The sequence below is a fragment of the Nelumbo nucifera genome, chromosome 6 (assembly GCF_055504915.1).
Source record: "Nelumbo nucifera cultivar China Antique chromosome 6, China Antique-T2T, whole genome shotgun sequence".
Lineage (NCBI taxonomy): Eukaryota > Viridiplantae > Streptophyta > Magnoliopsida > Proteales > Nelumbonaceae > Nelumbo > Nelumbo nucifera.
In genome coordinates, this window is record NC_142654.1 from 29,208,256 (window position 1) to 29,223,204 (window position 14,949).

The window sequence follows — 14,949 nt, forward strand, 5'->3', positions numbered from 1 at the left end:
ACCATGTTTGCAGACTTGGTTCCACCTTTTCGATGTCGGCAAACTCGGGCATAGTGCCCCTTCTTTCCACAAACATAGTAGGATCCTTTGTTATTGTTATTCTTCTTGAAGTTCTCGTCCTTCTTCTTTACTTGTAATGTAGGATTAGCCTTCTTCAATCCATTTTCCACAAAATTAACCTTAGAGTTCAGCATACCGGTCAATGTCTTATCCCTACTTTCTCTAATCCGGGACTCTTCTTCAATGTGAAGGTGTTGTTGAATTTACTCTAAGGTAAGTTCTTCTGCCTTATGCAGAAGCTTCTTCTTATAATCCTTCCAAGAGAGTGGAAGTTTGGCAATTATTTCTCCAACTTGGAAAGATTCAGGAATGATGATATCAAGGGATCGAATTCTATTGACTATCACCTGTAGTTCGTGAACTTGCTCCAGTATGGGCGTATGGTCATTCATGGTGATGAGAGTTCATTGTAGAATTTGTAAATCCGATTTAATAAGGCATTCAATATATTTTCTCAGCACAAAAGTAAATTATCTTTTCGTTTTGCTCTTTCCTTCTTTAGCATTCAATGTCATTTTCGGTGGGTTCAAGAAGTTGTTGCAAATTTGGATCCATGAGAAAGTATAGTTTCAATGTGGTCAGAAAGAATATCATCTTGTCTTGCCATCGAATAAAATTTGCTCCATCAAATTGGTCAAGTTAAACAAGGTCTTGATTCATCATCTTGATCGAATTCGTGCTTCCTTCTACCTCCACTACAAATTAACATTCTAAAATGGTTAGGAAATTGGGGTCATTGAAATTTTGAGGAGAAGCTTTGAGGCATGTCTAAAGACACTGTCTTTAAAACGTTATTTTCCCCCACTCAACTCCATTGAATTTGTTGTTGGGTTATAAGCAAATCCATTCTCAGTATACAACAGAGCCTTGGGCAAGAGTCTGCAACCAGCAAAGTTAAAAATTCTCCAAAGAAACCTTCTATTAGATAGTAGTAGATCGAACAAAGAGGGACAAGAATGATTTTCGAAAAGCTTGGGTGTGCATTTGCTTGATTCACACTCCTTAAATAATTTCTAAAGAATCATGGAGCAGAGGAAGGTATTAGTTCAAAAAAGTTCCTCTTGATCACACCTGATCGAATCGTGACCATTGAAACATCAACAGCCAGCCTCACACCAAAAGTCAAAGCCGCTCTAACTAAAGCGCCTCATTGTGCCACACACACACGCACGTGTGTTGCATAGTAGCAAGCCTTCATAAGGACTGTAAATAAGCTCCTATTTAAAAACTCAAAACAAGTTTTGTAATTTTCCAATGTGGGACAAGTTGAAAACTGGTTTTAATAAAAGAATAAATTATTTTCCAAGACATGTGTGCAGGTGTGTTTTTCATGTAATTGATCAACCAAACCCCATTGGATTTAATCTCTAATGAGATTAAAATCCAACAAATTCTTCTGATAGGATCATGATAGCAACGATACCCCTTGTGTTCACTGTTGTAACCAATGAATGTACAAAGAGTTGATCGAAAATCCATCTTGTGTTTGGCGTAAGGGCGGAGGTAAGGGTAGAAATTAAGCACACCCAAAAATCTGTAAAATAGGATAATCTAGTTCCTTGTTAAAAAGTTTATGCATAGAAGAGTCACCATGAAGAGACGCAATTGGAAGCCTATTAATTAAGTAAATTGTTGTATTGACAGCATCATCCCAAAAGGATTATAGGAGAGAAGCCATGCATGGAAAGTAAGGCAAGTGTCGATTCAATAATATGGCGGTGATGACGTTCACCCGTGCCATTCTATTCATGTGTGTAGGGGCATGCACGTCGATGAACTATTCCTTGGCCTTGTAATTAGAAAGGGAGTGGTATTCACCTCCCCAATCTGAAGATGCCAAGAACATGACTTGCTAAAATCATCCGAGAAGACCACATAATATCAATATCTATTATTTGATAATACGAGAGTCAGGCCCCAAACATATAATGGTCCTGAAGATACTAATGCAGATGATAAAAAGGGTAACTTATGGCTTTTAGCCATTTGACATGACTCACAAATATAACTAGAATGGTTGTTACCATGAACAGGAAGCCCAAATCATGTGATAACTTGGCGAAGAGCTGCATGACCAAGACGTACATGCCGAGCTCGGATCTCCTGCCCACAGAAACTCTGTCCACATTTACCGCTGCCACACATGGAGAGCATCTCATCCTCTACATAGTATTATGCAGGGGGAGATGTTCCTAGTTCACGAGGGGTAGTGTGTTGTGGGTAGACGTGGGCAGAAAATCTAGATGCAAAGCAGTACTATCCCCGACTGATCCTTAATCAAGAAGCAATCTTTATGAAACTCAAAAGTAACAGCATTATCTTTAATTTGGTGAATTGACTCACTAATAGCAAGTTCTTGGAAATATGGGGAACATGATATATTGTTCAAAGAGAGAGGATGATTTTTGTATGATAAAGCTAATGAATCAACATGATGAATAGATAAGGAGTTACCATTGCCAACTTTCCATCTGAATCTGGATAGCAATTCAGATCAACGGTAGAAGTGCTATTGTTTGTATTAGTCCCAGTGTGATATGCTGCTATTGTTGGATGTTCTTTGGGCTATTCTCCATGGTATGCTAGGTCATCATATCGATGTCTGCATTGCAATGCTCCATGGCCTTCCTTGCTACAAAACTGGAATATAATGGATGAATGAGTCCATCCACCACGATCAGATGAAGAGGGTCCATCACGTTCCCCTCTTCCCCATCCACAACCTCTGTAGCCATGTTGTCACGGGGGTAGTTCTACAGTGGAAGAAACCCGTGTGGCGTCCTGGCCAAGGCAAGCCAGGACAAGCCTTTTTGCGCTTAGAGGCTAGGAGTTGCCCGATGGGATGGCTCCACCAAAGTCAGTAGCACTGGATCATGACCTCAAGTCCAATGGCCGGGGCACTCTCCTGGCTCAGACCGATCCATGGGAGGCGTCGCTTACGTGCTAAAGGGGGACAACCATAATGGAAGGCGACCATGCGCCGATGAGGTGACTTGGCACCGATGTAAAGGGTCTCCTGTATGCCTATGATGACAGGCACCTGTGTGCCATGATGATAGGCGACCGCTTGGGCCGGAACACACCCGTGCGCTAGGGGCAACGGGATAGCTCAATCAAATTGGGCAAGGGGCTGGCGAGGTGAAGGGACATGCTTGAGCCAAGCCCGCATGCCAAGCCTCCCTTGAGTATCGGTAAAGCAGTGCCGGTCCAACACTATCCCCATGAGCAAGTGTGCGCCCATGAGGAACCCTGGTAGCCATGCTAGCCGTTAACCAGGGCCGCCCCGCAAGGGGATGAAGGTCTAGGAGTGCCAAGGTTAGGCACCCAAGGAGGTCGACCACCCCTACTCAAAGAGTACGTTAAGCTTTTGGTGGTCTGCCTGAAGATGACATCAGTTCTCCCAAAAATCTTACAAGCAAAAATGACAGGCATGTCCCTAACGTAAGCCTGCCAAGCGTAGGCAAGGCTAAGCCTGCTTTGAACCGTAATAGGCTCCCCCACTCAATTCATTGTCGTCCTCGACAATGACTCCTTCCGTGAATGGGCGTTTGAGTCCCGCGCCATCCACTCTTCAGCCAGTTCCAGGGCTCGCCTGGCCAACCCGGGTCTTGCCTATATTGGTGTCCATTTATGGGGACGGAACCATTTCACCATGCCGGCCTGCCTGGACTTCACCCCCAGTGTCGAGGTTACTCAAACCGCGCAATGGCTATGCCGTTGAACTGTGAAAGAAGGGCCCTCAAAGAAATGTGTGTGGTGCTTCGCGGAGGTCCGTCCCATGTATCATCTTACCTCAAGGCTCAACCGTCTTCTTGGTAGCTTTTCGGTGATGCTACCGAACACGTTGATAGGTCTACTCCTCATGTTGGCGATGACCTGGGTACCCTTTCACCATGCTGGCCTGCAGACTTCACCTCGCCGATTCCGGTTACTCAAACCTAGCCGTGGCTTATGCTCTCTGGGCCCTCGAAACTACGCTTCGCCTCGCCGACTCGGGCTACATCTTCACTCCGAGGGGGCCCCACTAATACTGCTTCAAGGAGACCTGACCGCTTCAAACGCGAGAGTGGCAACTTTTACCCATGAGTTGCCAAACATGCACTCGCCTTGTGATAAGCTTCTGCTGCTGCAAGTGTTCAACTTGAAAACTGAGCATGTCCACCTGATACTTTGCTGGTGTAGGGCCGCCATGCTCCAACGGCTAGCGTAACCACATTCCTAACAAGGCCCACGCGTCTGCCCCCGCATGAGGACAACAACCAATGCGTCTGCAACCGCAAGGGAAGCTGTTTTAGGGTCATTGGAATGGGAACGCGAACATTGAATGGCCTCTTGATAGGCCGGATAAGTAATCTGCTCGGGCAGTGTACCCACATTCCTATCAAGGCTCACACGTCTGCCACCGCATGAGGACAACAACCAAAGCGTCTGCAACCGCAAGGGAAGCTGTTTTAGTGTCATTGGAATGGGGACACGAACTATGAAATGGCCTCTTGCCAGGCCTGATCTGAAATATGCTCGATCCTGGGTGGAAGTGCCTAGGGACCGCACCCCACAAAATGCTGCTTGTCGAAATGACCGCTTCAACTGGCTCTGGGCTAATCTGCTGAAAACCAACTGTTGTTGCAATTAGCCAACTTGCTCTGATACCAACTGTCACGGGGGTAGTTCTACAGCGGAAGAAACCCGTGCGGCGTCCTGGCCAAGGCAGGCCAGGACAAGCCTTTATGCGCTTAGAGGCTAGGAGTTGCCCGATGGGATGGCTCCACCAAAGTCAGTAGCACTGGATCATGACCTCAAGTCCAATGGCCGGGGCACTCTCCTGGCTTAGACCGGTCCATGGGAGGCGCCGCTTACGTGCTAAAGGGGGACAACCATAATGGAAGGCGACCATGCGCCGATGAGGTGACTTGGCACCGATGTGAAGGGTCTCCTGTATGCCGATGATGACAGGCACCTGTGTGCCATGATGATAGGCAACCACTTGGGCCGGAACACACCCGTGCGCTAGGGGCAACGGGATAGCTCAATCAAATTGGGCAAGGGGCTGACGAGGTGAAGGGACATGCTTGAGCCAGGCCCGCATGCCAAGCCTCCCTTGAGTATCGGTAGCGCAGTGCCGGTCCAACACTGTCCCCATGAGCAAGTGTGCGCCCATGAGGAACCCTGGTAGCCATGCTAGCCGTTAACCAGGGCCGCCCCGCAAGGGGATGAAGGTCTAGGAGTGCCAAGGTTAGGCACCCAAGGAGGTCGACCACCCCTCCTCAAAGAGTACGTTAAGCTTTTGGTGGTCTGCCTGAAGATGACATCAGTTCTCCCAAAAATCTTACAGGCGAAAATGACGGGCATGTCCCTAACGTAAGCCTGCCAAGCGTAGGCAAGGCTAAGCCTGCTTTGAACCGTAACAATGTTGTGGTTTTCCTTGGGACTGATTGTTGTTGGGAGAAAATTTAGAACCTGCATGCATGAGTGATGTTAGTACCAATGTTTAGAAAACCGGATCAGACCGGTCAGTCAAACTAGTTGAGCCATGACCCGGGGTTTTGACTGGTTCGGTCATACTCCAATAAGCGGATTTGCTCAAAACCTATTAAAAATCGTTTAACCAACCGGTTTAACCAAAAAACCGGTGAACCGATCCCAATTTCATGAAACCGCCCGAATCCATACATAAGTGAAATTTTAAAATGTTATTAATAAGATTTGAACTAAGACGTCTTATTTTTACAAATTACTTAATTACCACTAATCCACCTCTTTACTTATACTAATTAATGACTATTTATTATACATATTACGTTATTATACACGTATTTTAAAGAAAATGTAAGTTAAAAGGCTTGGACCCTAATCATTTGTTTTAAAAATTAAGAAGCTTTTCATCCATCCATCATATTTTTAAGTACATTAAAAATCATAAAATATATTATATATAATATTTATATGATCCATAATATATATATGCCACATCATCACAGTTTGACCTACAATTCGATCCCATTTGAACCTCTCCCTTCTCCGATTCTATGCCCGGTCTGATTCTCTGGACATTGGTTAGCACTAAGAGCAGTAGTATCATAAAGTTGTATATGTTGTTCCAACCAAGATTCATGATTAAGCAGAAAACCAATGAGATCATCAATTGTTAAGGAATCAATGTCTGGGCAATTTGCCATTGTTGTAACTAGTGATTCATAGTCACTAGTTAATCCTGCAAGGATACATAAAATGAGATCATGTTGAGGAAATAAATCAGAGATGGCTGAGAGCTTGTCTGCAATGGCTCGATTTGCACATAGTCAGTAACAGATAGAGATCCTTTGCGCATGGTTTGTAACTGACGACGAAGTTAAAGAATCTGGCACAGGACTGAGTGGAGGACTTATTGAGAGCACTCCACACGTCTGTTGCTGTCTTGAGACCAACTACTTGATTGAGAATAGTCTCCATGAGTGAAGAAATCGCGTTGCACCCAATTTTCATATGTTGGGTTTGGTTTCTTCGTTCTTGGAGTGTTCTCATCATCAAATTCCTGTGGTGGAGCTTTTTCTATTCCTTCAACGATCCCCATTAATTTGTGGATCTTGAGAATTGGTGTAATTTGTGCTTTCCAAGCTAGAAAGTTCTCACCCATTAGTTTGACCGGGATGCAATGGGTTATGTTTGAGAACTGAAATGAAGAGGCCATAGTGGATTGTATAATTGAATCATTGCTAGTGGCAGATGAGGATGATGATCTGTTGAAGGAGCTCGTGGTGACTTTACGACCTTTAGTTCTAATACCTCTCAAAGAATCATTCAACCTAAAAGCTTAACCTGTTAAGTGAGGTTCTTGAATAGATTTTATTCTCTAGCATTCCCCCTCATCCGAAAGCCCATTAGACTTGAAGTATGGATAGCATAGACCCTCCCATACTTTATGCTGAAACTTAATTAATTATAATGGGGTGACGAGAATCAAATACGAGACGACTTGATCAAAATGACTCTGATACCATATAAAGTATTTATATATATGCTAAGTACATAGAGGTAGAGTTTGAATGAAATACAAATATGAATGAAAACATAGTTCTCTATACAATAGATTAAAACTCATCAGTTAACCGTATAGTAGATAATGCTTATCTTTTAGTGCTCTTGAGGTGTACAACTCTATCCTTGTGACGTGGCGATAGAGTCTTTATTAAGAAAAGATAAAGACAAACAAAACAATGGAGAAAGGCAACTAAACCGGACCTCAGCACAAGGAATCAGAAATAAGGGGTTTTATCATTGAAAGTTGAAACCAAGGAAATAGGTAAAAATCATGGACCAGTCTGATTCACATAAACAGGGGTTTAGAATCAGAATTGAAATGGACCATTCTGATTCCAACTGTTTGATTGGGTGGAAAAGGAATCTCATTCCCAAGTGAGGGGGAGGGAATAGTCATTCCCTCAAATCAGGGAATGTCTTTCCACTAAGAATGGAAATAGGATTCTGACTCTGCCCATCCAAACGGTTGAAATCAGAATGGACCATTCTTATTCCAATTTCAGACCCCTATTCCCACGAACCAACAAGCCTAAGCTCTTGACTTTTTTTTTATATTCACTCATTTTTTTAATGGGTACGTAGTAGACTGAATGTGATGGAAGATGAATTAGATCTTGAGGTGGTGGGGAGATGCTAATACTAGAAGATTGATGGGGCATGAAACGCAATTGATAAATGGATGATAGATGATGGCAATGTGGGGATGATAACAAATGAAAAGTGATGAATATGAAGAAAGAAAGATGAGTGGATAGGTATTCGTTCATGCACGTATGTATGTATGTATTTTTGTTAGTCCACATTCACATAATCATGTATTTGATGATGAGAAAAATCATTCTTAGCTTGGATTAAATTGATCAATGATCATATCATAGGGTTCTTTCACGGCATACTTTATGGCAATACCCTTTGATGTGCGTACTGTTTGTCAAGGCTGTAAAAAATGCTTTCAAGATTAGCTTAGATCGTTGAGGGCATGAACGAGTGAAGAACGATGCAACACTATCAAGTTGCAATCGTCTACAGTTCTATTCATGGTATATATTGGGCCAATCATGATGCACCACATCAGTTCTGTACACATGGGTCCTGTTCCCACATCAGGCTGACATGGGATATAACTAAGAATTGGGATCTGCTCCTCATCTAGGGCGTTTCACAATAATCTCACAGGCACATCCACCGTTTTACGGGAGATGTTCCCAATGCATGGTGGTATGTGCTCGTGAGGTAGGTGTGAGGCACCATGTGTGAGGAGCAGATCCGGTCCCTATAGCCAAGGTTTAAAATATCAACATGAAGGATATGTAACCCTTTTTCTATTTTTATTCACATGAACAAAAGGAGCAACTCAATGCATAACGTTCCGGTCAATATGGAATTTGGGGAGAAACAGATATGTGCAGCCTTACCCTACGAGTTCGGCTTCTATTAGGGCAAAGTTGGTACTTGCACCATTCAAACAGCCCTTTGCAACATTGTATGGGAATATCTCCCATAAAATAAATGACATAAATATGGAAATATTCCCAATGCAAGGCTGTAAAACCTGTTGGAACGGACTTTTCCCAAACCAAAGCCGGACTCTACCCGTATTGCCCTGCACATACAAAAGATGATGTTTCCAAGATTTGAACTCTACACATATACAGATGAATAAAAGTATATAATATTTTAAACCATTAAGGAGGGAAAGGGGGTTTCACAACATCATTTTTGCCATATCAACAAAAACAATACAATTTTTCTGATGTAGCAGTTATTTTTATTTTCAAAAACAAAATCAACCATTTTACTGAATACCTCTAAAATGTTCAAACTTGGTATTTTTCATATTCAATAGTCATACAATGTGATACCTATCAATACTTTAAGCCTTGACCGGCTTTAATTCCTTAATTAGCACCCAGAGGGCTTATAACCAAAGAAACTATTCGGCTTTAGAAGCATGTTCATGTTTCATTTTCAATATAGAATATGCATGGAAATGGGTGCATTATCATCTGGGTCCCATTTCCCAAAGTCAGAGCCATCCAGAAGCAAGAACAGACCATTCTTTGATTTTCATTCCTTTTCAAGTCTGAGATGTGACCGCGTGGGTGTATGTCTGTTTTGAATAGGCTTTATTCACTCAAACGTTTTGAACGGTTTTGATGCTTTCTTCCACTGCTTTCAAAATCGGACCCGACCGGATGGTCAGACCAGAAAAACTGGGAATTGGTCACTTGATCGGTTCTATTTTCTTCCAAAATCGCTTTTTTCCCTAAAACCGTTGATTTTGATCAGTAAACCATTGAATCGGCCAATTAATTGTTCGAATAGTTTGAATGGTTTTGACCATTTTCCATTTTCTTTTTATCAGAACGGGCCGGCCATTCGGGTCGAACGATCGAACCGTTCAAACCGATAACCGGACCCCTGACCGATTCGATCACCGGTTCGTTTTTAAAAACCATGCTTTCTTCCATCAGACTATCTGTCCACGTCCTATTCACAATCAGAATCCTAGCTCTTGCACCTCAAAAGTAGAGAGTAGCCTTTACTGTTTTCTTGATGAATTCCAAATTTCCTATACTTCTTTTCACTGAAAAAACAGAGAAAGGGTTTGAAATTATCTATATATCTTATCAAAATAAGGCAAATCATGAATTTGGTGCAATACGGCCTACAAGAACTGGCTGGAGCACTTATAATTGTTCAGATCCACAAGGAGTCAAGGACCCACGCACTTATTTGAATGGGAGACGATATAACAGGCCAAAAATAATTGGAGGGGACAGTATCTTCCTGCTTTATTTGTTCAGATTGTAGAATACAAGTTCTCAGAAGGCTGCAAAAAGAATGCTCATCTGTTATCAGTTGATTAAATAGTGTGATCAACTGGGATCTAAGTCCATCTCTAGCACAGTTTTAATCAGTTAAGTGGTCGTGGGGGAACTGGGGATTGATGCATTCAATTCATCAACTCAGTGGGAGGAGCCATGCATTAATCCTCTCAACCCAAGACAAATGGAAAATTGTACCTCATAGAATGGACTCAGATACGACCCTGCAGCCCTTACAACAAAGAGGATTCATTAGGTAAACACTACACAATTACTTCTGCTTCGTGCTGAGTCTGCTGACTTCAATGCAGCAATACTTTTTTTTTTTTCTATGCGGCTTTTCCTCGAAAACTTGGAGGGCCCAATTACCCTCCAAAACATTGAATGTGAAAGGTAACTCATCCAAGCATGGGCTGGGAAGATGGTTGCATATATGCATCTCTTTAGCTTTACTGTACAAATTGGATAATGCATGGGAGAGAAAAAGCTTGCATGCAGCTCTTAGAAAGCTACAAAAATTAAGAAATAGAGCATGCATGATATAAATTTTTAGGCTCTTTGTTTATAGTGTAAATCTGAATCAGGTACAACTTAAGCTCAGTTTAGAAAGTGTATAAATACAAATATGTAGAATGCAAAATCTTACATTTTGTATTATTTTGTATGTATTTATATTTGTACTTCTTCCAAACTGAGCCTTAGCTTTTGTCCATTTATTTGTAACTATGATTTGTACTCTTACCTAATATAAAATTTGTACTTTTTGACTCATTACATTCATTTGAAAATGAAAATTTTATATCCCAAAAACCGATGCAAAATTTGCACCACCCTCCTGTTACTTCAATTTTCCCTCTTACAAAATGGAGACTATATTATCTTAGTTTTTACTCACTCCAAAAGAAATAATCCTCCTCCTACCTCTATTCTATTTCATATTAGTGGAAATCACATCATTTGGATTCCTATATTTTACTTCTCATGAACAAATAAGACAAATGAAATCTGAAGCAAAAATGAACTAGAATTCACATTCAACCTATTTGCACTTTCATGCATTTACTACAACAGTACAAATAAAATTGGCACTTCAAACTAACTGGGTATTATGTACTAGTCCAAGCTCAAAGTGAGATTATGCCTCCATAGGAAAAAAAAAAACATGTACAATTACCAAATAAAAAGTATAAATAATGTTTCAACCCAAAATCTCTTCATGGACGAAAAATCAATGGTACCAAACACAACCTAAAATAGTCTCTAACCAAATAGAAAATCGGCGGTTGATGCCAGGATGGCACCATTAATTTCTCAATCCGAATTTCCTGCCCACAACTCTCTAAACATCACCATTTTGTATTGTGAGACGTGCAATTGCACTAGTGCAGTATACTATCGATAGAGAAAGTGAGTCCCTTTGTCACCATTTCTCCATCTACCTCAGAGTTTTCTCAATTGTCAGAATATCTGTTCATCAGATCATTGGTCATTTCCTGCCACGAAATTCCACCACAAAACAAAGAAATCTATGTCATTGCCATATTTGATTTCAAATCTCAGAAATTGTCCTTCTGATTTCAATTTACAAGCTGAAAAAGAAACTTTCAACTCTGAAAACAAGGTACCACCTCAGTAGGCCATGCTTCTTATTTTTTTTATTTGTATACTTCTGCCAATGTATTATGTGGACTCTCACTCTTTAAATTTGAAAATAGATTCCACTATTTTCAGACTGTGATAATGGTGGAAATACATTAATTTGTGTGGGGTCTGTTAGAGAAAATACTGACGAACACCACCTAAATTGATAAGACTGACAATCATGAATCTTGGACCCCTTTTCACCTTTTAACCACCATACACTGGTAGGTATCTCCTACACATTCATAAGCATACAGAATTGTACCAGATTTTGTTGCCCAAGGCCACAGCCAAACCAAGGCTGTGTTTGGCAACATTTAATCAGTGACCTAGAATTAATGAATTATATCTTTTTCCCTTTATTAATTGACATGATATGGGATGGACTCAAGGACATGATAAATTTTCAAGGCAAACCCTATGATGGGGCCCTCTATTGATAAAGTAATTGGCAAGTGGTTGGGCGGGCCATAACCCAAGAGTGTACCATGCAAGGTCTCTACCCATCTTAACTTTCCAATTTATCAAAAAAAATATATATATATTCAGCCATGGCCATTAAAAGGGAAGAAACACAGTCAGACAGAAAAAAAAAAATTGGGTGAAAGTAATAAGAAATGATTTAAAGAATCACAATTTTATAATATAAATTAAATTAGATGAATTCATATCTATTGTTACTTCGTGTTTTGTATTCTAACAAAGGACCAACTTGTCCATGTTTAATTATGGCTCATAGAAAAGTATTGCAACCGCAGTTGCAATCCCTTAGGTTATGTTTGGTTTGAAGGAAAAGGTAGGGAAAAGAAGAGAAAAGTAGAGAAACTCATATAAGGTTTGTAAAGGTTTCCCTACCTTTCCCTTTCTTTCCCTACTCTTTCCTTCAAATCAAACACAGCCTTAATTAAACATGGACACACCAGTGATGGAAAATAAAAATAAGGCAGATCAAGTGATGTTTTGAGTTTATTTCCATCTCCAGTGTATCCATTTTCTCATCAGATAAATGGTTTATTTCCCTCAATTTGCTGAGAGCTGTTAGCTGACAAAAGATAGAAAACCCATTACTTCCTCTTGCAAGAATACATAGAGACAGGATCCCGAATTTTGGATATTGAGCCATATTTGTAGATGTAAATTAGAAGATTTCACATCTGCAGTGACTTCCCTACGACCCTCCAATTAAATACAGATGTCTGATGTTTTGAATTCTATCAAAAGGACTGGCTTGTCCATGTTTAATTATGGCTCACAAGACAGTAGGTTGCAGAAGCAGCAGCAGCAGATGATGATGAACCAACATTGACCCCCTAAAATGGGAGAGAGTACGGTCTCAATACTACCTTGCTGCCCTCAATGAAACATGGAATAGCACATCAGATGATGTTTTGAAATTGTTTCCATCTCCAATGAATCCCATTTTCTCAGAAGCAGCAGATTAATGGTTTATTTCCTTCAATTTGGTGAGGACTCTTGGCAGACAAAAGATGAAAACCGGATTAATTACTCTCTTGCAATATCCATATCAGTCCTTGACTATCACCATGTGATGGGCTGTTTGCGTCCTCCTAGCTCCTTGGTTTTCTCCTTGCACAAGTAACTCAGCTTTTCCATTAATGCACAATAGCCCAAAGTCGGTGTCATTTACTCCCAACAGCATTTTTTTTCTTCCTGCTCAGTCAATATCTCAAATTCTGATCATTGAATGATTGACATATACATAAATTGAACAGATATTGCACGGTGACTCTGTTTGGTGGACCCTCTCCACTCCTTTTCTTCCTGTATTTCCCATAGCTGACCATTAACCATTAAATAGCTAAGGCCCATCTTACTTCCGCAGTCTAGGATTCCTTTTCCACTAGAGTAACTGCTTAGATGCATCTCTGCACCTCACCTTATGGAAATAGAAAGATCAATTTCTCCTTTCTGGGTAGAAAGAGTCAAAACATCCAACAAATATGTAGAAGATCCTGATCACAAAGGAAATGTGTCTTAATTACTCACGTACAGATGCTTTGAATAGAGCAACCGCAATTCAGTATATATGCAACACGTTAGTTGGTAACAGGGGTGGATTCGAGCCAAATATTTGGCTATTCGAGCTCTTCTCGTTGAAATTGTCTTAAGCTCGAGCTTGATCTTGATTCAAGTTAGAGGCTTGAGCTCGAGTTCGGCTCGGTTCAAAGCTCACAAGTCCAAGCTCGGCTCGACTCCAGCTCGACTGCAAGTCAAGTTTTTTTTTAAATAATTAAAATTATACAGATAAAAATATTTTTTATTTTACATACAAAAAATTATAAATTATAAAATTTATTTACTATTATACCTATAAAAAATAAAATTATATATACATATAAAAAATGCTTTTGTTTTACATACGAAAAATAAGAATTATAAAAATTTACTATTATACATAAAAATAAAAATAAAAAAATATACATATATGTATATGTATATGTATACATATATGTACATGTACATGTATGTATGTATAATAAACGAGCCTATATATCAGGCTCGAGCTCAGTTTACCGGTTCGTGGCCACCCCTAGTTGGTAAAACAGGTTTCTTATTACAAAGTAAGCATGTGCAAAATTGTTTGTTACGCCAGATATCTAAACTGGTAAGAGACTATTCATCAAACAATCTTCTTTAATCGTTATAGTTAAAAGTTCAATGTTGAATATCTACACCAGTAATGGTTATGGCTATGACTAGGGGTGTCAATGGACCGGGTTTGGGTTGGATCCTATCCAAATCAAAACTAATTTGAACAGGTTGGACAGTCCAACAAGATATATATTGAATTGGACCAGTCCAGACTAAATGGTCCAAAGTATTTATTGGATTAGATTAGACCTAGTCCATCTGTAATGGATTTATATTGGATTAGGTTGGGTTAAACCAATATCTGGTCCATTGATAAGAGATAAGAGTAGGGGTGTCAAGTTTGGATTAGACACAATCCAAATTAAAACCAATTTGAACGGTCTAATAAGAAATTAAATTGGACCAATCCAGTCCAAAATATTTAACAATTTGGATTGGACCTCATCCATCTATAATGGACTCATATTGGACTAGATTAGGGTGGACCAATATCCGGTTCATTGACAACCCTAGCTATGATTTAAGCATCTCTCCTCCAAGAAGGCAAGCACTCTACTGACAGACACCTAATCAAGTTGTCCATCAACTTGGAAATAAAGGTTCAAAATTTGAATATAATACGGATTACATATTCTTCAGTGATGTCCATTTGTGTTCACCTCTACCTTCAAGAGTAGAGAGCCTCCGCATAAGATTCAAAATATCAGTATCATGTATCTTTATGGGTAAGTTTGAAAAAGATACATATAGTGATGCGCTTTGGATATAC